This window comes from Hemicordylus capensis, chromosome 4 (genome assembly GCF_027244095.1).
Source record: "Hemicordylus capensis ecotype Gifberg chromosome 4, rHemCap1.1.pri, whole genome shotgun sequence".
In the NCBI taxonomy this organism is placed as follows: domain Eukaryota; kingdom Metazoa; phylum Chordata; class Lepidosauria; order Squamata; family Cordylidae; genus Hemicordylus; species Hemicordylus capensis.
Window position 1 is genome coordinate 259,759,121 of NC_069660.1, and position 26,976 is coordinate 259,786,096.

General features: G+C 41.4%; 1 long non-coding RNA gene across 1 annotated transcript; it reads left to right on the forward strand.

The window, feature by feature from the left end:
- The first annotated feature begins 1,103 nt into the window (after positions 1-1,103).
- Positions 1,104-26,777, forward strand: LOC128323994 (uncharacterized). Its single transcript, XR_008306561.1, has 4 exons — positions 1,104-1,280; positions 2,334-2,411; positions 8,105-8,209; positions 26,613-26,777. It is a non-coding gene; the product is annotated as an uncharacterized LOC128323994 (long non-coding RNA).
- Positions 26,778-26,976: the final 199 nt, after the last annotated feature.

Here is a 26,976-nt window from a genome sequence, read left to right on the forward strand (position 1 = left end):
AGCCAGTTCAGTCCAGCTCAGTCCAGTCCTCAAACACCCCCCACCCGGTTCAGTCCAGCAGGGTTCAGAAACATTTTTTATTTTTTAAAAAAATTAAAGAGTTTTTCTTAACTTACCCCCTTTGGGGGAGTTGTTGGAGGAGGAGGCGGGTGTGTGTGTCCCGTGGCGCTTCCCTCTTCCCCCACTAGCCTCCCTTCATGCCCATAACTGCTGTTCAACCCATTCAGGCCTTCCCCTTCCAATGCGGTGGCCATTTCGGAGGCCGCTGCACCTGCGCAATTGGCATCTGCATGGCCGGGACCCCACCCCCCACCGCTGCCTCCAACAACTCCCCCGAAGGGGGTAAGTAAAAAAAAAAATCTTATTTTTAAAAAAAAAAAATTTTAAAAATGTCCTGAACCCCCTGAACAGTCAGGGGGTGTTTGGTCCGGAGGTTGGACCAAACGGGATGGTTTGGTTCGATCCCGAATGGTTGAACCAAAGTGTTTCAATGTCAAACATGTTTGCACATCCCTAGAAGGCACATAGATGTGAGACTGGATAAAGGGAAAACCTTCTCCCATGGACTGCCATGGGATATGATGATGAGCGCTCTTCAATACTCTACTGACCTTTTCTTCAGGTCTGATCTAAATCACTGTCATGACTCCTTTTACAAGAAGAAATGTATGCTGGGGATCTGTGACTAAAATTATATTCTGGAAGGTTAGTGTTGATAGTCATGTTACACATCATAGCCAACAGCTTAACAATGTGATTCTTTAGAATTCTTGGGTGAATGTTTCCTGGTTTGGGCATCTCTTTTTTGTTCAGTACATCCGTTTTGTCTGAAAACTTTCAAACAGCACATCAATTTATAATAAATTTCCAGTTCTATTTCCTTTTTCTCAGTATGATGTCTGTTATCTTTGAGAGCTCATCTCACACTTTATTCAAATAGTTCTACCAGTCCCATGGCAGACCATCAGATTCAAATATTTGTAGATATTTTTGTTCTGTTCGTTTTCTTTAGCTCACATTGCTATGGTATAAGCTGAGGCTTGTGCAGAAACCATTAAAGTAGAGTCTCTGATCATATATATCTCTTGCTTTTTACATGCTAATGCTGCTGCACATGGACATGCGCACACACACACAAACATTACTGCACTGATTTTCTGGAGCAAACATTCACTAGCATATTTGAAGAGGCACCTATTCTACAGGTCTGAGGATGAATTACTGAGGGTTTAGGAACAGTCTACTTGCCACCCCTTCCCTAGCACACACAAGGAAGTTGAGTGAGTATTGCACAATGGTTTATTTCTAGGGCCAATGCATTAGTACAATAACAATTGCTACCCAGCTACCAAGCTGTGGCAGAAGGCCGCACGCACGCATGGCGGGCGCACGCGCGCTCACCACTTCCGGCCACTTCCAGCCGACGGGGGAAACGGGGTGGCAGGGAGGAACGCTGCCGCCCTGAGGTGCTTAAAAACAACAGCGTACCGGCGGGGGAAATGCAGCGGGAAGTACACCCTCCCCCATACTTAAAGTGCTACCCCCCTCGGTGTTTCAGCGCTGAAACCGTTTCAGCGCCGAAACCCCAGCGCTAAAACGTTTCGGAGGCCTTCATAATGGCCTCAGAAACATTTCAGGCACAAGCCTAGTGCTCAGTTTCTGGAATGGCCCTATCCATCGCAAGCACAGTAGCTCCAGTGACTGTTGCTAGTGTCTATCTTGTGTTTCATTTTAGGTTATGAGCCCTTTGGGGACAGGGATCCATCTTTGTTGGTTTGTTTGTTATTTCTCTATGTAAACCACTTTGGAAAAGTTTGTTGAAAAGCGGTATATAAATATTTGTTGTAGTTGTTGACTGGGTTTCTGACAGCTGTTCTCCCCAGTCTACACTGAAATAGCAAATTGAACATAAGACCTTCCCTAGGTAAAGCATGTGCTCTACCACAGAACTTAGGCCCTCCCATTTCTCTCCCAGTGGAAACAGTAGTCACAGTAGTCCCCAATCTGGATTGGAATCATGGCAGGAGCACAGCTCCCCTTCTCCCATGCTGAAGTCCCCGCCTAAACTGCCCTCTTATATTATTTGCAAAAAATGGCTCACACATACCATACTCAGTCATTTTAAATAATGTGTACTTTGCTCCTTTGGGAGGCAAAGTGCAAAAAAATGGACCCCCTAATCAGTAGTATGTCCCAGAATTTCGTGCAGATCATGTAAACACTACCTGTCAGCAAGCAGAAAGTGTTACAACAACATTTATGTCCCATCTGTGGATTCAGATCTAGGTTTCTGTAATCTAATGGTGTGTTTTTGCCATTTCATCTGGTTTCAGAAAACCACTAAGCCTGGTAACAAAAAAGGCACAACAACAAAATGAAACATGCAATATTCTTCCATAGATGTTCCAGAGGTAAGCCAAAACTGTTCTGCAATGATTGGTGTAATCTCCCTTTAAGTTAACAGTCTTGTCATAGATCAGAATGATAAAGACACATATTTAGATATAGAAGACATTCCATAGAGGAAGTGCAAAGAAAACCAGCAGCAACCACATGACTCCTGAAAGAAAGGATTTGTACAAAAGCACATCCATCTCCAGATGTATCTTTTAGGTTTGTTGATTAGCTCGTAGATATCTGTGCTGAACTACAAGATGTTTTTTGCAGAGGCATATCTAGGGAAAATAGCACCTAGGGCAAGCACTGAAATTGCGCCCTCTGTCCAAACATCTGACACCCATCTTTCATATAACTTTACCATAATATCAGCTAAAAAAATACAAGTCAAGCTCATTAATCTTTTAATATTTCAAAAACTATTTAGCAGTGGATGTAGCCAGACTAAAAAATGCTGGGAAACGACAAATGTTGGACAAATGCTGGAGCCTACTGACATGAAATACCCAAATACCCAAATGTGGAGGTGTACTTGGAAAACTAAACAAAAGTGCCTGTCTAATTCTCTACTATGCATTGTAGCATCAATATTACATAAGTTTTAAAAATAAATGGAGAATTTGACTTTTCCCAGATAGTCTGAAAATAATTAGAGGATATGCAGACTAAACTGTGTCACTGCTTGGAATATATCCCAGTATTTCTTGCTCTACTAAGGATTTCACACTGATTCAAAGACAAACTCACCATTCCCCCTCCCCCTGCTGGCCTCTTAATTCACTGCCACAGCCTATCCCGGGCTGATTTTTGGGCCTATTTGGGACTGCAAAGATCAGAGTGGTGGCCATTTTGGAGGCTGCAACGCATGCTCAAATGGCCTCTGTGAGGCCTGGCAAGGCCTTGGGCCTTGCAGGGACCATTCGAGCATGTGTGGTGGCTTTAAAATAAATAAATATATATATATATATATATATATATATATATATATATATATATATATATAGTGGCTGCTGAAAACAAAATGGCCACCACGCATGCTCAAATGGCCTCTGCGAGGCCTGGCATGGCGTAGTGGCCATTTTGTTTTTTGCAGCCATTTTGTTTTTAAAAATTTATTTTAAGAAATGGTGCCCCCTTCAAGTGGCGCCCGGGGCATGTGCCCTGCCTGCCCCACCCTAGATACACCACTGGTTTTTTGTACTTGGCATCTGCCTGAAAGAACAAAAGAAGATTAGTTAAACTATACAGCTAGGAGCATCATTAATAGCAAAGCAAATGTATCTATAATATTAACTGTAGTATATTTATTTATTTTATTTATTTTTACATTTCTATACCACCTTTCGTTAAAAACAACCCCAAGGCGGTTCACAAAAATTAAAACATACAATAAAAAAGCAATAAAAAACATCAAGCTAAAAACATATAAAAACAGCCATAAAAACAATACAACAGATAAAAACACACTGAAGCAGCAGTCAAAACGATTATGTAAAAGCCTGGGTAAAAAGCCAAGTCTTTACAAGCTTTCTAAAAGCCGTGATGGAGTCCGAGGAACGAATGGCCACCGGGAGAGCATTCCAGAGTCTAGGGGCAGCAACAGAGAAGGCCCTGTCCCGAGTGCACGACAGCCAGGCCTCCCTCATTGTCGGCACCCGGAGCAGGGACCCCTCAGATGTCCTCGTCAAGCGGGCAGCAACCCTTGGGAGCAGGCAGTCCCTCAAATACCCCGGGCCCAAACCATTTAGGGCTTTAAAGGTCAAAACCAGCACCTTGAATTGGACCAGGAAACGAACCGGCAGCCAGTGCAGTTCTTTCAAAATGGGGGTGATATGTTCCCAACAGGCAGCTCCGGATAAAACCCTCGCTTCCGCATTTTGCACTAGCTACAGTTTCCGGATATTCTTCAAGGGCAGCCCCACGTAGAGCGCGTTACAGTAATCCAGCCACGACGTGACTAAGGTGTGGGTAACCGTGGCCAGATATATGCCGATCACTATCCTCTTTATATTTCTCTTAGATATACTCCATGTGTGGCAGCTCTCGTGAGAGTTTGCAAGCAGCTGCCGATAGCGGTGGGGATGGGCAAGAGGAAGAATATGGTGTTTTCGGTGGTGGCTGGCCCACTGCCCCACCAAAGAAAAATGCAGGCAGGAGGGGACCGTGACTGGTAGGTGGGCGGCTGTGACCGGTGAGTTGGATGGTTGGCCAGCAGGCGAGCAACCGGAAAATGGCAGCGAGGGTGGGTAGGCACCAGAAAAGAAGAAGATGGGGGCGGGAGGGAAGAGGAAGAAGGCAGCTGCGGGCTGGGTGGCGGGTCGGCAAACTAAAGGTGCAGGTGCACTGTGCCTGGCCCAGCTAGTTGTATTTATTACTCTAAGGAATACCTGGTATCATTTTATTAATGATATTTCTGTTGTTTCTAGAAAAATTCAATGAAATTGAAAATAAGGAGTATTTAAATTTTTTTTAAAAAACTTTAAAATTTAAAACTTTAAAATTTAAAACTTTAAAATTTAAAAAATTTTAAAAAAACATTCAGGAAGTCACAATTTCTATCTATATTGAATAATATATTTAATATCTTAAACTGTACTCAGGTCTCATACCTCCATGGTGTGAACATTATGGACCATCTAATTTCCTTGCTTTTTGCAGTTCAGTTGGTGCTGTCACAACCGTTAACTATCTCTGTAAATCAATTGTGGAGGGTGTTTTGTTTTGTCTGTTTGTTTTGTCTGCTTTAATTGAAAAGACAGACACCGAATCTGCCAATTTACAAAGTGTGTTCTGGCCCACAAAAGTTTATGCTACCCTAAATCTGTTAGGGTTTAAGGGGCCACAAGACACTCTGTTGTTTTTATCTACAAGGAGATATCCCCTGACCCCTACACAATCAAACACCCTGTTACTTACTGATCCTGGAAGTCTTGCTCTCTCCTTTTCTCCAGTCACCTTGCTGTGAAAGCAGCAGGTTAAGTTATACCTTCACCTGAGGGCGGTATTTCTCCGCTAATCCATAGAGACACTGCTCCCTTTGTATTTTACAGAGGGAGTGCAGAGTGTGCAAACCTTATTGAGAAATAATATACTGTGACAGATTAACTGCAGGTTCAGCAATGTTTAAGTAGGTTTATTGAGTGCCAAGAAGTCACACCCAAAGCAGCATGCATCTTTTCAAACATGGGAATTAGTGCTTGCTTGCTTGCTCTATTTAATCATTCATTCATTCATTCATTCATTCATTCAACATATTTCTATACTGCCCAAAACGTGAGTCTCTGGGTGGTTTACAAATAACAGGGCAATGGAATTTGTCATCTCAAAAAATATAGTTAATCACATCAGACAATGAGTTAGTCTATAATTCCTCCTGTAATTTCATCCTGATTTTCCAAGCAGCAAAGACACACACATTTTAATATAACGGACATTGTCACTTATCTGAAGTGACAATATCAGAAATTAAAAATATCAGAAGGGTGATCCCATAGATATGACAAATATCTCAGAAATCTTTCTGTGAGATCTTCATAAGCATGACAGTACATAAGAACATAAGAACAGTCCTGCTGGATCAAGCCCAAGGCCCATCTAGTCCGGCATCCTGTTTCACACAGATGCCACTGGAAGCCTACAGCAGGAGTTGAGGGTATACCCTCTCTCCTGCTGTTACTCCTCTGCAACTGGTACTCAGAGGCATCCTTCCTTTGAGGCTGGAGGTGGCCTATAGCCCTCCGACTAGTAGCCATAGAAAATGTGATGGAGAATATCTTCTGTTTCTCTTGCATCACAAAAAATGGGATTTGGCAATACTTACCCTCCAACCATACAGAAAGCATAGACTGACATCTTAATTCTGTGAATGCTTGTTGAAGAGGAGCCTAGTTAAATTCTGGAGGTACACAGTCTGACTGGGCACACCCTTAAATAAATTAAAATGGAATTAGCTTTTTGTTTGCCTGCTTTTGCACCTAATGGCTCAGCGGGGAAATGACTTGACTAGCAAGCCAGAGGTTGCTGGTTCGAATCCCCACTGGTATGAGTCTCAGACTGTGGGTAACACCTATATCGGGCAGTCGTGATATAGGAAGATGCTGAAAGGCATCATCTCATACTGCGCAGGAGGAGGCAATGGTAAACCCTTCCTGTATTCTACCAGCAACAACCACGGGGCTCTATGGTCACCAGGAGTCGATACCGACTTGACGGCACACTTTACCTTTAGTGCAAAATCAACTTCAACTATCCTAGCTTTGATGTGGTTCTTTCTATAAGGCACACGAGGCAGCTCATAACTAGGAAAATAATATTTAACTATATTGAGACCAAACTGAAACCAAGTATATCTTTGTTCTAGAAAACATTTTTTGTGAGTTGGTTATTTTCTGTAGACACAAGTCAACCAAAGGTTTAATAAAGCTTTATATATTTTTGTTGTGATGGAAATGCAAGCCCCCTCTGCTCTCAGCATGAAAGAAGGAGCTCCTGGAGGAATTTTTGGTAAGGCTCTGATATAAATTTATTTTGGACTCGTTCCAGTGTGTCCATCAGAATCAATCTGCAACTCCCAGAAATCAATCTGCATCTGCCAGATTGATTTCTGGGTCATCTCGCAGTTTACATATTATGCAAATATTGAAAGCACTATACTGACTGCCAGTCTGTTTCTGGATATAATTCAAGGTGTTGGTTATTACCTTTAAATCTCTAAATGTTTGGGAACCTGGGTATTTTAGGGACTACCTGCTCCCAGCTGAATATGCCCACCTGACTAGATTAGCTGGGAGGGTTCTGCTCTGCTGAGGCCCATTTGCCTTCTTGGTGATTGCCCCCAGGCTGTGGGACTCACTTGCCCTGAGATCCACAGGACTCCCTCTCTCCCAACCTTTAAGAGTACATTGAAGACCACTCCTTTTATTCAGGCTTTTGGCCAATGAGTTTCTCCTGCTCTCTTTTTAAGTTGTAGCTGTGTTTGCTTCATTTTTAGCCAGCTTTTACTGACATGTTAGTTTTGTTTTTATCTTGTTGTTAACTGCACCGAGATCCTTAAGTCGAAGCGTGCTATAAAAATATAAATATAAAATGAATTGCATATTTCCCAGATTTCTCCCTCATGTAAGTTATCCCAGTTATTGGAGTCATTCACACAACCAGCACTACAGGGGCTAGAGGGAAGGAGCAACCCAGCAGCAGAAATTTCCCCAATGCATTGTGCTGCTTATGTGGTGCATTCAATTGTGAGATTCCTGGTGGCTGGAGTTCCTTCCCCCCCAGTTCTGGAACACACACTCAATCCAGAGCATGATCATAAAAGCCCTGCCACACATGTGGGTGTGTGGGTGGAAGAGCCCTGTTCAAGTCCTGGCTCATGTTGGGGAAGGCAGGTAGGCTCTTGCCTTCTCCCCAGCCCTCCCCCACCCTAATGGTCATGTGAACGACCTTACTGTCTTTGCTTTAAAAACTGTGGGGACCAAATGTCCTCCTTCTGTCCACTGAAATTATAAAATAGATTTAATATAATAGCATTTAGTTTTCCTGCCTAAATATGAGGTTTCCAGGCAGATTTTTCATGAAACGAGATGCCCCCAAATTTGAAATTCTTAACTTCTTCTAATCTCCATACTTGTATTGTTAGTTTTTTTGCCAAAAATATTACATTCCTTTTCTGATAATTTATAGTTTCTCATCATGTCTCTTCCTGTAGATTTCTGTCAACGTTTTCAGGACCCTCCTCATTCCGACAAGTGTAGTGGACATGACAGCTGTATCGTCTGCATGCAAAAAGGCTGTGGCCACCTTCAGACATAATGTAAATGTGCCAAAGGTTCGCGCTGTGGTCATCCCAATGTGTTAAACCATGCTTTAAAACAAAAACAAAAACAGAACAACCATGGCTCTGTTTTCAACCCCAAACCTGAATTTGAACCTTGGGTTTCTAGTGAGTTTCACTAAGGAAATCTCAGATTCCAAAGGGCAATTGTTTCACCTGAATGTTGCCATCACCATAACTTAAGCTTTGTGCTCTAGCTCCTCAAAGCCATAGAGAGGGTGGCTCAGAACAGCCCAGAAATGTGTCAGTTCTAGGGCAGTCACGTTTATTGCTGGCCACCTCTCAGAAGCCTGCTGTCTCCTTTCTCCACTTCTCGGCAACAAAGATGCCGCGTCCCTGCAGCTCCTGCATTGAAAGGGAAAGAAACACATTGATGAATGCCCATTTTCTGCTGCATCTTATGGGCCACCCTTGTCTATCTCCAATAAAAGGATAGGAAGAAAATATAGGGAAAGCAAGAGAGATCTCCAGCAATTCAGGACTGTGGTGATTTTTAGGGATGTGTGTTTTGTTCTGTGCACAAAACAGGCCATTTTGACTGTTTTGTAGCCAAAACAAAACACTCAATACACAAAACAGAAAATTTTGTAGCTGAAACAAAATGTCCTTGTTTCGGTTACAAAACGTTTTGTTGTTTCGGCTGTTATGGAACTCCATTTTACAATTGCAAAAAGTCTTTCTCCTTCAGTCTCCATTTTGAGTTTTGACATCTGTTTGAATTTCCAACCCTTCCAGCCTGCAGATTGGCCAACGAAAGCATGGGCTGATCTGCTGGCAATTGCCTCCTTATTCCTTCTAAGGAAATTTGAGGGTAAAATTTACCCTCATTGGCCAGTGGGGCAGTGTGCATTTACCCTCATTGGCCAGTGGGGCAGTGTGCATTTCATTGTTGTTGTTTCACACGGTTGTGTGTAGATCAATTGCATTTCTGGGGAGGGGGGGAGTGGATGTGCATGACCTTTGGAAATCTGCCTGGTTCTTTGCAAAGCTCTGCTGTTGATGTGTGATGTTGATGTTATTTGGGGTGTATTCAGGGCAGAAAAGGGGCTTTGTGGGCAGAAGAGTGGGTCAGGTGGTGGTACCCCAATGGGTGCCTGCTGCCACCCAGATTCCAAAGGAATTGGGAAAAGGGCTGATTTTTAAAGAATTTCTGAAGTTGACATGTCTTTGGGGCAGATTCAGGACAGAAAGGGGGTCTGAGGGGCAAAACAGTGGCTTGGGTGGCAGTGCCCCAAAGGGTGCCTGCCACAACCCAAATTCCAAAAGAATAGGGCAAAGGGCTGATTTCTTAGGAATTGTTGAAGTTTACGCTTCTTTAAGATTTTTCCCCATAGGGAATAATGGAGGTTTCTGCAGACCCATAACTCCACCTGGGGGCCACTGGGGTGGCCAGGAGCAAGTGGTGGTGTAGTGTACATAGGGTGCCAACCACCCCCCATGGGTTGCTAACCCATGGGTTGCTGGGTTCTGTTGTTTCTGAGGTGTTCGGAGTGTAGAGTGTAGCACATGAGATTTTCTACAACAAACAATGGATCCACTCTCATATGCTATCAGAGAATCTACACTCAAAACATCTCAGAAACCAGTACTCCATGGGTTAGCAACCCATGAGGGTGGTTGGCACCCTATGTGGTCTATACCACCACTCGCTCTGGGCCACCCTGGTGCCCCCCAGGTGCAGTTATGGGGCTGCTGAAATCTCCATCATTCCCTATGTGGAAGAACTTTAAAGACCCATAAACTCCATTAAATCTTTAAAAATCTGCCCAATTCCTTTGAAATAATTCTGGCAGCTTCCTTGCCCCCACTGGGCACTACCACGCACCCTACTCTGCTTTGGGCCACCCCTTTCCCCCAAACATTAAGTTATACTTTTGTTGAAACCTCCATTCTTCCCTATGGGAAAAACCTTAAACTTCAAAAATTCACCAAAAACCAGCCCTTTGCCCAATTCCTCTGAAATTTGGGTGGTAGTTTCCACCAATTGGGCACTACCACCCCCACCCACTAGTTTTAACCTGGGGCCATTTTTTAAAATCCAAAACATTTCAGATTCGGATTTTGCAATTTCGAACAAAGAACAAAATTGGGGTGTTTCAGACTGGCTGATTTTGAACAAAGAACAAAATGGGGGCGTTTCAGATTTGGGCCAAAAACAAAACAGAAAAACAAAACAAAATGCACAACCCTATTTGTGCACAAACACATTGAGCCCTGGCAGCCCCAATCATGGAACACATTCCACAGCACTAATATTTCTATTGCCCTCAGGGACCCCCATCCTCCCAGTGCCGGTCTGTGCCCCATCCCATCCTCCCTCCCTGGGTAAAACTGGTAAAGGATTTGTTAAGGGTGTTGGGAATTCTCTCTGGTAAAGAAACTCTTTTTCAATTATAGCAGAGTGCACAGACACTCTGCTATAATTAATAATTATAGCTAATAATAATAAAAATAAATAATAATTAATAATAATTAATAATTAATTACAGACAATTATAGCAGAGTGCACAGACAGAGTGCACAACACAGCGGATTTAGTTAGGCATGTGTGTATGCTGAGAGTAAAGTAACTTGGAGCCAGTTCATAGTTTCAAATCAATATATAAGGCATTTATTAGAGAACTCCATTCTAGATAGGAAAGTGAGGAGTTAGGATCTCTAATCTAGCTAGCTAGCTGGATGCAGATTGATTCTGCATCTTCTCTGCACTCATGGTGCAGAGAGAGGAGCTTGCTTGCATGCTTGCTTGCTTGCTTGCAAGGTAGAAGGGACATGCATGCTTTCTTGCAAGGTAGAAGGGACAGGAAGAGAAGAGAGGAAGGAAGTTAGTCCCTAAGAGTAGCAATCTACATCCAAAGGGATAGTGTCAGAGCAGTAGAGAAGGGATGACCAATGTCTTGACCCTCTAGTCCTCTGACTCACTAGTCTGTCCTCCACTGTCTATGAGACAAGAGACAGCGCAAAGTCCTTAACTTCCAACAAAGGGGAACTCTCCTCTCCCTTCCTTGCAGCTACTGCCGCCACCGCACAGCAGCGACTTTAAAAAACACACATGGGGGGATGACTTTCTCTTCACGCCCACCGCAGCCATTGCCGCTGTCCCCAGAGAAGGGCGGGAAAATTTAAGGAATGGCAATTACATTTTGCTGCTGTAGGCAGATGCCTCCTCTGCCTCTCTGGTAATCTGCCACTGGGAGGCACTTCACATTGGTGTGAAGCACGGTTACGGTTCGTGCAGGGACAGTGGGCTTAGCTCGTTCTCCCCACACATGGGTAGGGAACCATCCTTGTGTGGCCGAATCAGCCGCCCACATGACTGCCGGTTCCATCAGAGAGCTGGGAGGGGCGGCGGGGACTGGGTGCCAGCTGGCCACCAGACATTCCAGGATGCCCCATGCGATTATGTGGGGCATTCTGGAGAATGAGAGACCCTGGGGCCGGGAGGCTTCTTTTAGCCTCCTGGTGGGGGTCTCCTCATGCCACGCTCCCTTAGCCCGATCTCTCCTGGTCGTGGGAATAGCTTCTGGGTCTACTAGAGCAGGGCTACCCAATTTCAGTCCTCCAGCTGTTTTTGGACTAGAGCTCCCAGCATCCCTAGCCACAGTGGTCAGTAATCAGATATGATATGAGTTGCAGGCCAACAACTGCAGGAGGGCCAAAGTCGAGTAGCCCTGTGCTAGAGCCCTGCTGCCTTATGGTGCCTGCCAGATTGTGCTGACTCATTCACACAGCCCCTTGATTCTCAACAACATGTTACTTGCATGCATGCCTTATGCCTTGTGAACCCATGTAAGTTCCTCATTCAGGTGATCCTGTGTCCTTTTGTTATCTCCCCACCCCCCGCCATGATTCCAAAGATCCAGTAACTAGCCAAAGTTACCTAGAACTCAGTACTGTGTGTGGCTGCTGGTGCTTCCTGTGCCTAGTGTTGTCCAGGAATCTTCCAGCTAAGCACCTGCCTCTCATGCCAAGTGGAGGGTGGAGTAGTATGAGCTCCTGAAGCATGAGGGCATTGTGCACAATTCTGACTCTGTGTTGTCTCTGGTCTAGCCTCCCTCTGCCTCCCCCGCTTTAAACAACAGAGATAACAACAGAAATATTTCCTGAAAATGAAGGTGAGATGCTAGCAAAAGAAAGCTGGAGAGGGCAGAAAGTCACCTTTTTCAAGGCTTACGTTTGAAATAAATCCTTCCTGGATGAGGTAGCTGCAATTTGACTGTATAATTGGTTCCAGTTATGCAGCTGGTGGGGCGGGAAGAGCAGATGCTTTGATGGAGAAATTCAAGGAAGAGACTCTCCAAAGGACTGTAGTAGTTCTATCTGGAGGAGGCTTTAATGACATCTTTAAGATTCAACATTAATGGGGTTTATGTTTTCAAATCTTAGTTTGAAATAAATCCTTCCTGATATTGGATTAGGTAACTGCAATTTAACAGTATAATTTAATCAGTCATTCACTCAGTCATTCACACATTTTACAATGTTTACAATGGGCTCATCCTAATGAGCCAGAGAGGGTAAACATTGTAAAATGTGTAAACAGTGCTTGTTGAAAATAGCTTAACTGCTTAACTTGTTCATTTAGTGCAAGACAGAAGGCTACAGACATCAAAGGAATGTAGCAGTTATTAAGAAAGCTGGATCTGACCTAGAGTCACAGTTCTGACCACATAATCTTCCCAAAAGTGCTGAGTTTCTCTGACGCATTATAGCAACCTACAACTGTATGTGAGAAACAAACAAAAAGCACGGTGCTGCAGATGGGACCATTGCAACATAGTGATTGATAAATTGATTGATTAATTGATTTGATTTAGTTCCCTCAAGTCGGTGTCGACTCTTAGCGACCACATAGATAGATTCTCTCCAAGATGATCTGTCTTCAACTTGGCCTTTAAGCTCTCTCAGTGCATTAATTGCAGTCATAATCGAATCTATCCACCTTGCTGCTGGTCGTTCTCTTCTTCTTTTTTCTTCAACTTTTCCCAGCATTATAGACCTCTCTCTCTCCCTCCCCCCCCCCCTCTCTTTTTTGCATTTTAAATTTTTATTGGCTTTTACAATAGCTTTACATTCAAATTACATTCATTTTTACACATAAGTAAACATTGACTTCCCGCTTACCTATCTGCACAGTTTACGATAACTATACATATAAACCATTGCTATAATAATTCAAAACATACATACTCCACGCTACTACTCAATTTTACCCTACCCAACCTGCTGTTATTACTATATTTCAAACCCTACTGAAAAGTCCATATTAGAAAAATAGTTCTTTAAGTAAAACAAAAATGGTTCCCAATCTTCTTTAAAACATTCCAAGTTTTCATCTCTTTTCATCTGTAAGCTTTGCCATCTCAGCATATTCCAAAATTTTTATCAAGCAGTCTACTTTTGAGGGCATTTTAGTGTCTTTCCATTTCTGTGCATATACTATCCTAGCGACCGTGGTTGCATACATAAAAAAATGTTAAATTTCTTCTGGAGAACTCTCTTTCAGTTATTCCCAGCAGGAAGGATTCTGGCCTCGTAAAAAACGTCATTTTAAAAAACTTCTTCAACTCATTGTATATCATATCCCAAAAAGCCTTTGCCTTCCCGCATGACCACCACATATGGAAAAAAGTTCCTTCACATTGTCCACATTTCCAACATTTGTTTGAAACATTTTTATACATTAAAGCTAATTTCTTCGGTGTCAGATACCACCTATATATCATCTTATAATAATTTTCTTTTAAAGTATAGCATGCAGTAAACTATAAATCAGTTTTCCATAATTGTTTCCAAACAGCCATATCTATATTATGACCCACATCTTGAGCCCTTTCTATCATAGTCATTTTAACCACTTCATCTCGTCTCCTCCAAAAGCAACAACTTATACACTGACTAATCTTTCATCATTTTCACACAGCTCCTTCTCAAATCTCGACATTTGATCCACAAACCCAATCCTTTTTATAAATTTCATTTAGCTGAAGATACTGAAACCAATTACTAACCAAATTTTGTACCTCATTTAAATTTTTTAATTTACAGGCCTTCTCTTGAAAACATAACAAATCCCTATAAGTACCCTATTCAGATTGCATATTTGTCTCTTTACATGCCAAAGCCTCAATCGGGGATACCCATAGTGGAGTTCTACACTCCAACCATTTTTTATATTTTGCCCATACTCCCATCAGACTCCTCCTTACATAGTGATTAAGAAAGACTTTATGAACTTTGCATTTATCATACCACAAATATGAGTGCCAGCCAAACTTTCTATCGAATCCTTCCAAATCAAGTATTCTGAGATTTCTTAATGTTATCCATTCCTTTAACCACGTTAAACAGACAGCATCAAAATACAACCTTAAATCAGGCAGGGTGAGACCACCTCCTTCTTTAGCATCTGTTAAATTTTTAAATTTCATTTGTGGTCTTTTCCCTTGCCAAACAAATTTAGTTATATCCTTTTGCCATTACTTGAAACAGGTTAGCATATTAATTATAGGAATAATCTGAAAAAGAAATAACGTTTTAGGTAAGACATTCATCTTCACAACTGAAATTCTTCCCATTAAAGATAAGTTCATTCTAGTCCATCTTTGCAAATCAATTCTTACTCTATTCCATATTTTAATATAATCATTTGAAAACAACAAAGAGTTTTTATTTGTCAACCAGACGCCCAAATATTTGATTTTCTTCTCCACTTTCAATTCAATTGTCTCGTAAAGTCTGTCATTTGATTTCTGGTCCATATTTTTTGTCAATACCTTCATTTTACTCTTATTAATATAAAACCTGGCCAATTGGCCAAATTGCTCTATTTTTTTCCAAGAGCCTTCCAACCTTTCCTAATGGATTTTCTAGAAAAAACACCACATCATCCTCAAAGTATGAGTTTATACTCCTGTTTCCCTACTTTCGGGCCTTGTATTTGGTCATCTTCTCTGATGTTTCTACAAAGCGCTTCCAGAACTAATATAAAAAGTAATGGGGAAAGCGGACAACCTTGTCTAGTTCCTTTTTGTATTTTACAATTATCTGATACTTCCCCATTTATAATAATTTTGGCATATTGCTCTGAATATATTGTCTTAATGGCCCTAATAAAATTATTACCAACTCCCATCGCACCCAATAACTTCCACATAAACTACCATGAGACATTGTCAAATGCCTTCTCTGCATCCAAAAAGACCATAGCTATCTGTTTGTCGCTATGTTTTTCATAATACTCCAATACATTCAGGACTGTTCTCACATTGTCTCTTAGTTGCCTTTTTGGCAAAAACAAAAACAAAAAACCCTGCTTGAGCTTCATGAATAAAAGCTCTTAGTACAACCTTCATTCTTCTTGTCAAAATGGCAGCAAAAAGTTTATAATCATTATTTAATAGTGATATTGGCCTGTAATTCTTAACTTGCGTTAAATCTTGATCCGGTTTTGGAATTACTGCAATATTGGCATATTTCCAAGACTTCGGCATATTCCCTTTTTGCAGAATATCATTCATCATCCATTGCAAAGGCTGTAATAGTTGATCTTTAAAAGATTTGTAATACAAAGCTGACAAATGATCAGGCCCTAGTGCTTTATTAACCTTACTTTGATTTATTGCTTCCGTTAATTCCATTATCTGGTGTGGATAATAAACAGGATGCGAAATTGGATACCAATTTAAGACTGTTATCGTCTCCACTCTTCCAGGATGAGAACTTGTGTTTGGATCCACCTCTTATTCAATCCCCGATGCAACCTCCTATAACTTTGCCTGCATGTGAGTCTCATCCTTCTGAAATGTCTTCATCTTCTCAGCCTGTGTCTGAGCCTTCTCTGCCAGAGATGTCGTCTTCTTTTCAGGCTCCCATCAATTCAGCTCCACAGTCCCTCCAAATGACAAATCATTGAACGATCGGGGGTGTATAGGGGCTGTTGTTCTGATAAAACTAGGATTACTATTTCCCTTAGCCAATTACTACGCTGGACAATTGCAGATATTGATCTTTTGGAGTTTGAATCTCTTACAAGTGCTTCTGGTTTTAAAAAGTTGTTATTGACTTTTCACTCCCCCTCTATTCCGCTTTATTGCTTTAAACTTCGTTGTTTTCTTAAGCTATGGGGCATCTATTATATTAAGGTGCCTACTCATACCTCTGAGTGTGTTTATAATATTTCCCCAGGGCTGGCTGCCAAACCTTCTGATAACATTTCTAGGCCAACAGCCAACCTACCACCTGTTTCCCCCTCTGTAAACAACCTTGGGCTGATTGCCACATCCTCTGATGCTACCTCTGGGCGAGCAGCCAACTGACTCTACATTGACACCCTTTCCTTTCCTACTTCTCCTGCTATTGAGCTAACTTGTTATTCAGTTCCTCCAGGAGTGATTTCCTGGACTGGATTACACCCTTTCCCCACCATTTCTGCTATTATTTTTCCCTCTTTCTTCTTGCCTCGTGGGTTATCTCCTCCTATTCTTCATTAATATTTTCTTCATCTGTTGACTGGAGGCTTTACCAGGACAGCATTACAACATGGATGGTCCGCCCCAGGCACCTTATGGATCCCATCGGATTGCGATGCTTGGGGACATTCCTTGCAATCTGGTAGGTGTTTCTTCGACGCAGCTCGTGGAATCTTGGAACATCGAGGCCGCGAGGGTGTTAGATGAAATCGCTCCCAAGCGTCCTCTTAAGGCTCATAGATCCCGGTTCCCTTGGTTCTCTGCAGAGCTTAGGGAGATGAAGCAGACCAAAAGACGCTTGGAACATCATTGGAGGAAAACTGGTGCTGAAGATGACCGAATGCGATTACTTGCTCATATTTGGGAATATTCAAGGACGATAAGAGCGGCAAAATCACACTATTTCTCCGCTCTTATCACATCAGCTGACTCTCGTCCAGAGGCCTTATTTCGGATTACCCGCTCCCTTCTTAGGAGAACGGACCCAGTAGTTGCTTAATCTGGCCGCTGTGATCAATTTGCTCGATTCTTTGCTGATAAAGTCACCCACCTTCGGCTAGAGCTGGACTCTACTTCTATAGAATCTGATCAGATAGAGGAGATTCTCCCTTGTGACGTTATATGGGACAAATTTGAGCTGGTCAAGGATATGGACATGATTCTCTCGGGTATGGGTGTGGCAACTTGTTGCTTGGACCATTGTCCCTCCTGGCTGGTTAGAACAGCTGGTGGGGATGTTATTTCTTGGCTACAGGAGTTGGTTAACTCCTCGCTACATGAGGGTTTCATGCCAGCAGCCCTTAAAGAGGTAATAGTTCTTCCTCACTTAAAGAAACCCACCCTGGATGCTGAGGTCCTTGACAACTATAGGCTGATCTCCAGCCTCCCTTTTGTAGCAAAGGTGTTAGAGAGGGTTGTATGTGCCCAGCTTGAGAGGGTCTTGGAAGAAGTTCTTATCAGTCGGGTTTCAGGCCTTGGCATAGCACAAAGACAGCGCTGGTTGCTCTGGTAGATGACCCTCTTCAGGACCTTGATAAGGGTTGTGTCCCTCTCTTGGTCCTTTTAGATCTCTCAGCAGCTTTTGACACTATCGATCATGCTATCCTTCTTGACTGCCTGCGTGGATTGGGTATCGGGGGCAATGTCTTACGGTGGTTCCATTCTCACCTTAGCGGGCGTGTCCAGTCGGTATGCATTGAGGACAGATGCTCTGACCCATGGCCACTCCTTTATGGAGTTCCCCAGGGTTCAGTTCTTGCCCCTGTCCTCTTTAACATCTATATGGAGCCGCTGGGTCAGGTCATTTCCCAGTTTGGGGTGAGATTTCATCAATACGCTGATGATACTCAGCTGTATATTGCCATCCCAGACCATTCTGGGGATGCTGTTTCTGTGCTTACCTGATGTCAGGAAGCTGTTAAGGTCTGGATGAATCAAAATAAGCTCAGACTGAATCCCACTAAGACTGAACTACTTTTACTCAGCCCTCATACCGGCCAACAGCTGGATGTGAACCTTGTTCTAGATGGGGTGGCACCTCCCCCAAAGGAGCTTGTTCATGATTTGTGGGTCCTTTTGGACTCATGCCTCCTGCTTGAACAGCAGGTGGAGGCTGCGGCCAGAAGTGCTTTTGCCCAGCTTCATCTGATTTGCCAATTATGCCCTTACCTTGAACGGCAGGCATTAATGACAGTGACCCATGTCCTCGTTGTCTCCCACTTAGATTATTGTAATGCTCTCTATCTAGGGCTACCTTTGAGGATGATCGGAAAGCTACAATGGATCCAGAATGCAGTGGCTTGCCTACTCATGGGTGCCAGAAAATATGAGAGGGTAACACCTCTCCTACAGTCATTGCACTGGTTGCCCATTTGATTCCAAGTTCAATTTAAGGTCCTGGTTTTGACCTTCAAAGCCTTGCGGGGTTTGGAGCCTGTCTGCCTACAGACCTGCCTCTCTCATCCAGTTACAGCCCATCTGGTCAGATCTTCTCAGATGGCCCTTCTGTCGGTCCCTGATTTCAGAGAGGTTCGGGGTGCTAGGACCTGTGAAAGGGCCTTTTCGGTTCCTGCCCCACTTCTTTGGAACTCCCTTCCCCTTCAGATTCATTTAGCTCCTTCCTTATTGATTTTTAAATCTCTATTGAAGACTTTTATTTCTCGCCAGGCTTTTGCCCTGTAGTTTATCTATTTGGTTTTTTCTTTTTTGTTAGTTACTTTAGTTTTTAATTTAGAATGTAATTTTAATGCTGTCTTGCTTTGCATGTTTTTGTACACCGCCCAGAGTCTTCGGAGTGGGTGATATATTAAATGTTTCAAATAAATAAATAAATAAATAAATAAATAAATAAATAAAATTGATATCGGTGCATTCATAATTTCTATATGATCCTTAGTAAGTTGTGGAATATTTTGTGTCTTCAAGAATTTATCAATTTTTATATCCTCTACTTTATTTTCTTTATATAATTCAGAGTAATATCTGAAAATTTCCCTTTTTATTTCCCTTTCATCATAGGAAAGTCCATTTTTTTGTAGATATCTTGGATATGTACTTATTCTTTCTTTCACTTCTAATTTTCCAAGCCAATAACTTGCCTGGTTTGTTTGCAAAATCAAATGACTTCTACTTCAAATACTTTAAATTCCATTCAACTTCATTTAATACCAACATAGAGAGCTGTTGTTGAAGCATTTTGATAACTCAGATAGTCTCTTGCTTGTCCTTAAGAAGTAAGAGCTCTCTTTCTTTTTTTGAGATCTCAAAAATTATCCCTCTTTTTTCAGTCCCCTTTGTTTTCTAAGGTATGCATTCTGTTGTATTTAAAAAACCCTCTCATAACTGCTTTCCCTGCATCCCAAACTATCTTGTTATCCATTCCTTGATTTAAATTCAATTCAAAATAATCCGTTAACTTCCGTTTAGCTTTCTCCACAATTTCAGCTTTTTTCAACAAGTATTCATTCAATCTCCAATGAAAGGATACTGTTCCAATCTTCTTCCAGGCAAAGGAAACTGCATTATGATCTGAAAAAGTTCTGGGCAAAATGTCCATTCTTTTCATACACAATGTGGTAGATTTAGATGTCCAGACCATGTCTATCCTTGAGTAGGATTTATATCTTTTAGAAAAATAGGTATACTCCTTTGCATTAGAGTTTTTAACTCTCCACAAATCATGCAAATCCATATGTTCTACTGAGTCAAAAAAGGCTTTTGGTAACCTGCCTTCTAAATTCCTTTCGGACATATCAGATTTTCTATCTAAAGTTGTAGAGACAACCCCATTAAAATCTCTCAGTAAAACTAAATTAGCATTCCGATAATTCAGCCATTTTCTGTTCTAAATATTTATAGAATTCTACTTTTTTTTCATTGGGTGCATAAATTCCAATTATCACAATTTTAACTCCAGAAAATATAATTTCCAGAGCTAGCACCCTACCTTCTTCATCTTTAAAAAATCAACTTGGGTTCAAATTGCTGCTTTACATAAAATACCACCCCTCTTTTTTTTTCCTTGTCAGAAGAAACAAATTCTTGCCCCAAGGCCTTATTAACCAAATATTTTCTGTCTTGTTTTCTATTATGTGTCTCCTGTAAACATATAATGTCCAATCTTTGTTTTTTGAGAAAATGAAAAAAAAAGTCCTTTTTGTTCTATTGTTCAATCCATTGACATTCCATGACACTATTTTGTAATCCATCTTGACTAATTAGAGTTGTGTGTTGAAGGCACTGGATGTTCCAGGGTTAAGCTTTTTTTGTATTTACGTCAAAATTCTTGCGCTTTGAGGAGCTCTGTAATTCTATTTCTCTTCCCTTTGTAAAAAATGGAGACCCATTCAGGCACTTCCCATCAAAAGTGTATTCCACTGGTGTTTAAGGCGTCTGTTAAAAATTTGTAATCCTTACATTTCCTTAAGTTCCTGGATAGTATTTCTTTCAAAACTTTTATCCATTGGCCTTTGATGGGCTTTAGCAAAATGTGCTTGCAATATCTGCTCTGTATTCGATTTGGAGTTATACTGAACCATACAGTCTGTCACTACTTTATTTGCTGTGGCATATGCAGAGTTTACTTGAAAAACTGAATCTATCTGCTTCTCCATCTCTTCACTTTGAATTCCCAAAAGTAGTGCTAGTTTCTCCATAAAAACTTTCCTTATATCTTGACCAGTGTTTTCTGGGATCCCTCTAAACCTCAAAAAATGCTCTTTTTGTCTCAGTTCCAGCAAAGCCATCTGATCTAGTAATTTCTCCCTATCATCTCTTAATGATCCCAGCTCTTGCTCCAAATTGTCCATCCTTCTTTTAAATTCTTTATTGTCATCAGCTAATTTTTTTCACTGTCTCCTCAATGTTAGATGTTCTTTTATTCAATATTTGTATACCTTGGCTGACTTGTTGCAAGGTACCAGAATTTGCTTCTAATAACTGTTTCATAGCAACTAGTGTCTCATTCAAATCTGAAGACATTTTTCCTTCACCCGGGCCTGGGTTTGGAACAGAAAGCCTTCTGGCCATTTGTGTTTAGTTCTGCTGCTTGTCTTTAGCTTTTTGCATTATTTTCAACTCTTCTTCTCATGTAGAAATATATAAATGTTCAAACCCAACAGCACAGCTCTTACAGCAAGTTCCAGTCTCCTTGTTATCCAAAAATGTACAGGCCTCCAGTTATTTTCAAATAAGCTCAGCTCCAGACCACAACACTTCTATCTTATCACCGATAGTTTAATTCTCCCATGGTTCAATGGTCCGCCTTCTTCATCTAATTGGTGCACTTTCTAATAGACATTATTGACCACCAATCAACAGTTCAGTTCCTTCTTTAGCTTAACTCTCTCGGGATAACTAACAAAATTACCCCAACAATTGTGCTTTTTAGGTTTTTAGGCTTTTAACCATCAGTTCAGTTCTTAAGCTCCAGCATTTGATGCTCAAACTGAATTCCCAACCTTACTTTACGGCTGGCAGACTTTTGCAAGAACTTCACAGCAGCGGCTTGATTTCTGTCCACTCAATACAACAGATAGAATTTCAGAAATTTATCACTGACCACACTTCAGGGTGAGGTTCTTGATCTTTAACCATTAATTATAATCCAAACCGAAAGAAATCAGGTGCCAGGCAGACTTCTGTCTGTAGATTTCCAAAGGAGGGTTCAGCCAGCTGTTACCAAACCCCCACAGTTCAACTTAAATCAAACCTGCACCTTCCAACACAGTGATTGAGATAAGGAGCAGGCTCAGGGGTATACAGGTGGGCAATCTCCATCCCTACCTTTTAATCCAGGGTGGTGGTGGGGTTACGAAGACTGAATTCCACCCCCACCCCCCGCAAATAACTCATCCTTGGTCTCCCTTGTCGGGAAGCATGCAGCTTCGTCAGCACTCCAACCGGAAGTCAGCATTATGGACTTCTCAAAGGAGCTGGGTTTTCACATAATGTGTCCGAAGTATGATAGTTTGAGCCTGGTCATTTGTGCCTCAAGTGAAAATTCTGGATTGATCTGTTCTATGATCCATTTCCTGGCTGTCCATGGTATCCTCAAAAGTCTTCGGCAGCACCAAAGTTCAAAAGCATCAATACTTTTTCTAGCTTGCTTCTTCAAAGTCCAGCTTTCACATCCATAGAGCGTCACAGGGAAAACTATTGTCCAAATCTTTGTATGTATAGACACGTCATGGCATCTAAATATCCTTTCCAAGGCCTTCATTGCAACCCTACCAAGTGCTAATCTGTGGCATATCTATTGACTGCTGGATCCTTTATTGTTGATGGTTGATCCTAAAAGGCAGAAGCTATCCACCACTTCAATGTCTTCATTATCAATTCAGAGGCTGGTTGCTGTACCCGTTGTCATTAGTTTTAGTCTTCTTTACATTTAGTCATAATTCCATTTTTTCACTGTGCTCCTTGACTTTCATTACTAGAGCTTGTAGATCATCCGCATTCTCAGCTATCAGTGATGTTATCAACGTAGTGCAAGTTATTAATGTTTCTTCCTCCAGCTTTAAAACCACGCTCATCTTCTTCCAATCCAGCTTCTCTCAGTATATGTTCAGCGTATAAGTTGAATAAAGAAGGAGAAAGTATACAGCCTTGCCTTTGCCAATCTAGAACTAGTCTCTTTCAGCATGTTCTGTCTAGACAGTGGCTTCCTGTCCTGTGTATATGTTTCTCATGAGAACAATGAGATGTTCTGGGACACCCATTTTCCTAAGGATATTCCACAACTTGACATGGTTGATGCAATTAAAGGCTTTTCTGTAGTCAATAAAGCACATATTGACTTGGTATTCTATGGCTTCCTCAATTATCCAGCATGCATCAGCAATGATGTCTCTTGTTCCTGGGCCTTTTCTGAAACCAGCTTGAACATCTGACATTTCCCGTTCCACGTAGGGCTCTAATCTGCGTTGGATGATCCTGAGCATTATTTTGCTAGCATGTGATATTAAGGATATCGTGCGATTGTTTGTGTCATCGGTTAAGCATCTTTTCTTTGCAACATAGTATCAGTGATGAAATCCATCTTGATTACACCTACATGATATTGTCATGGGGCGACACAACTACCTAAGCTACCCTCCACCCTTGCCTGGGGGAAATGTTCTATGGATGTTATAAGGAAGTGAGGAAAAGAGAGCTTAAGAGAGATGAGAAGAAACAACTTATGCTGATCCTACCAGAGCAAGGTAACTGGAGGCAAAGGGAGTTCTGGATTTTCTAGAAACTATAAGTAAGAGGAAAGCATAGTAGTCAGTGACTGTCAGCTTCATGGTGATTCAGAAGGGCTTTGCCTTTTGATTCCATTGCACTGAGCAACTGGATCTTGGTGTCTGCAGGGATCTGTTTCTCTCTCGACTACAAACACTTGGGTTTGACCACCCCCACTTTCACCCCAGTGGCATTTGTACTATGAAGAAGTAGACAGCAGCTTTATCTAACTTCTAAAGTAGGAATTCCTACTTTAGTTATATTCCTAATTGGTTGTTTTACTTTTGAAGCATTGTGTTTATTAGATATTATTATTAGTGAATTATAATTTATAGTTATTAATTTGAGTATAGAAAATTTTGTTCTTTTGTTGATTGGTACAAAGTATATATGTTGAATTCACATGTTTTCCTGAAGTGCTAGTATAAAGGGGAAATAAATCTCCCACCACTTTAGACTGGGAGCTCAATAGTCCCTTAATTTGACTCAATGCATTTGGTTCCTATTGTCAAGGAGGGCTACATTTGTGGTGGCTCATCCAGGATATGGGAGTATACCTTTGGATTTTTTTTTGAAAAATTATGTTTGTAATACACACACATAAATGGAGTCAGAACATCAGAACTAGCTTCCAAAACCTTCCATACAATTTAATAGACTTACTTGTACTCTAAACTGACTCTGCATATTTAAGAAATGTCCTTCTTCTCAAGGCATATGTAAGAAATGTCCTTTTTGGTAATGTCTTGTGATGCCCCTAAAATGAACTGTATGTTCTTGAATATCCCATTCATGCGCAATATCTGTACATAGAGGCATTCTTCTGGGCCAGAAAATCACTTTTCATTTGACACTTTGCCTCAGATACCCAGGCCCCAAAAAGTCTCATCTTAGTTTTGATTGTTGACTGCACTTTTAAATGGTTTAAACAGCGGCAGGAGGCATCTAACTGTAAATCAGTAGGTGCTTACCTCTCCTACTAAAATGGTTGTTTTTCTCATCAAAATGATACAGTTATGTCATGTACTCATTGCAACTAAGAATATAGAAATTTGCTATAGTTTGAGCATGTTCTGCAGCAGTGAAACATTTAAAGCATGTTCTGAATTTGTCCCAAAATATGTGTTTATAATCAATTTTGAATAATAAAGGTGAGTGGTGGCTGGTGTGGGTACCACTGAGGGCGCAGTAGGATGCACCTTTAACAGTAAATTAGGAGGTGTTTACCTCTCCTCACACCACATCTGAAAGCTGTTCGGAGCAGTGGCATGCTCTGAGAGATAAGCACCTACACATTTACAGTTATTATTATTATTATTTATTCGATTTCCATACCGCCCTTCCAAATATGGCTCAGGGTGGTTTACACAGAGAAATAACAAATAATAATAGTTAAAGGTGCTTCCCACCCACCCCTCCCTGGTAACAGCCACACCAGCCACCACTGATAAAGGTACTTTGGAGTGGGGGTGTGCAATTCGGATATTTGGTGTTTCAATTCAGATCCTAATCGAAACACCCCCATTTCATTTTTGGGTCTGAATCTGACCCATCCGAATCACCCCAGATTCGATTCGGATCCAAATTAATCCAAATCCAAATCAATTCAGATCAAAAAAAGAGTCCCATGGCCAAAAGAGTGGTGTGGTGTGGTAGTGCCTAATGGGTGGAGGCTCCATTGTTCCTTAAGGAGAAAAACCTTAAAGATGCGAAAAATTCTAAAATCACTTAAAAATCAGCCCTTTGCCCAATCCCTCAGCAATTTGGGTGGTAGCCTCTACCCATTAGGCACTACCACCCCACCCCACTCTTCCACCCCAAATCCAACTTTATGCCCCAAATCTGCCCCAAAGACACTAAAACATCAACAATTCACCAAAAATCAGCCCTTTGCCCAATTACTCTGCAATTTGGGTGGTAGCATCCACCCATGAGGCACTACCACCCCACCCCACCCTTTTGGCCCTGGCACCCAAAATTCAAGTAGACATCAGATCAGACCTTTTTGCATTGAAGCCATTGACTTGGAGGCAAAAAGGTGAGAAATTCAAGTATATGTCAGAACTCAAAATGGAAGAGGAAGAAGAAGCACTTTATCGGCCACAAAATGGAGGGCCAAAACTACAAACTATTTGAAGCCGAAACGGGGGTGATTCATTTCAGCTCCAAAATATTTCAGGAGAGCAAGAAGGTGATCGTTTTGGCACCCGAAACGGGCAGTTCTGGGTACAGATTGTTCTGTACCCAAAACGTTTCGCACATCTCTACTTTGGACTCTACCCTCAAAATTAACTCTGGATGGTGATGATGATGATGATGATGATGATGATGATGATTAGGTGTGAGTCGGTGTGCATGCATTCAATGTATTGTCATTCAATCTGAGGTCAAATAAAATCAGCCAGATTTGATTTGATGGGTTCAAAGAACCCAGGCTCCCCAGCTCCTGAGGGCCCCCCAGCTTCACTCCCTCCCTATTTTCTTCATTGTCATTCTGATGGGCTGCTGGGGAGAGGGGCGAGCATGGGACCCCTCTCGCTTAGCTACACTCCTGCCTCGAATCAATTCACACATCCCTCATTATTATGAATATTAGAACAACCATGTATTCACTTGGAGCCCTATATCTTTACAAAGAAAAACAGAATCCTATTAGATAGTTTATATTTTATATTTTATTTTATTTTATTTTATTTATTTGATTTATATACCACCCCTCCAACAAATGGCTCAGAGCAGTTTACAACAAATAAAAATAATTCAAATAAGTACTAAATCAATTAAGTAATTAAAATCATTTAAACATTAAAAACATTAACATAAAAATCATTTGAAACCAGTATTAAAAATTTAAACCATGAATCTAATTAAATGCCTGGGTGAAGAAATGTGTTTTCAGCACCTTTTTAAAAGTTGCCAGAGATGGGGAGGCTCTTATTTCAACAGGGAGCACATTCCAAAGTCCAGGGGTAGCAATGGAGAAGGCCCGCTCCTGAGTAGTCACCAAACGAGTTGGAGGCAACTGCTGGTGAACCTCTCTAGATGATCTCAACAGGTAGTGGGGCTCATGGTGAAGAAGACGTTCTTTTAAATATCCAGGGCCTAATCTGTTTAGGGCTTTATATGAAATGTCATGGAAACATGAATGCAGCCGGTGGGACAATCATTTGTGTCTTTTGTTTTTCCAGGAAAAAGGTGAAGAAGTACCATCAATTGTCAGGAAAATTTCACATGATTTATTTACTTCATTAGCATTCACAAAATGATAGCTACAACCACATTGGAAGCTTCAGGGCAAGAAAGTGTGACCTGGTTCACTCACATGCTGAAAAACTATATTGGTTTTGGTTTTCTGGAAGACTATGTGAGCTACATGGCTTATCCTTTGTGGTTATTAGTGCCTTTCATACTGTGTAATGCAGTATATTCATGTATAGTTTGCATTTTATATATTTGCTCACTTCTTCTCTATATTTACAAGAAAAAGAACAACATACAAGAAGACACCACTAGCAAATTATGGGACAATGCAAAGCAAAGGATCACATACAC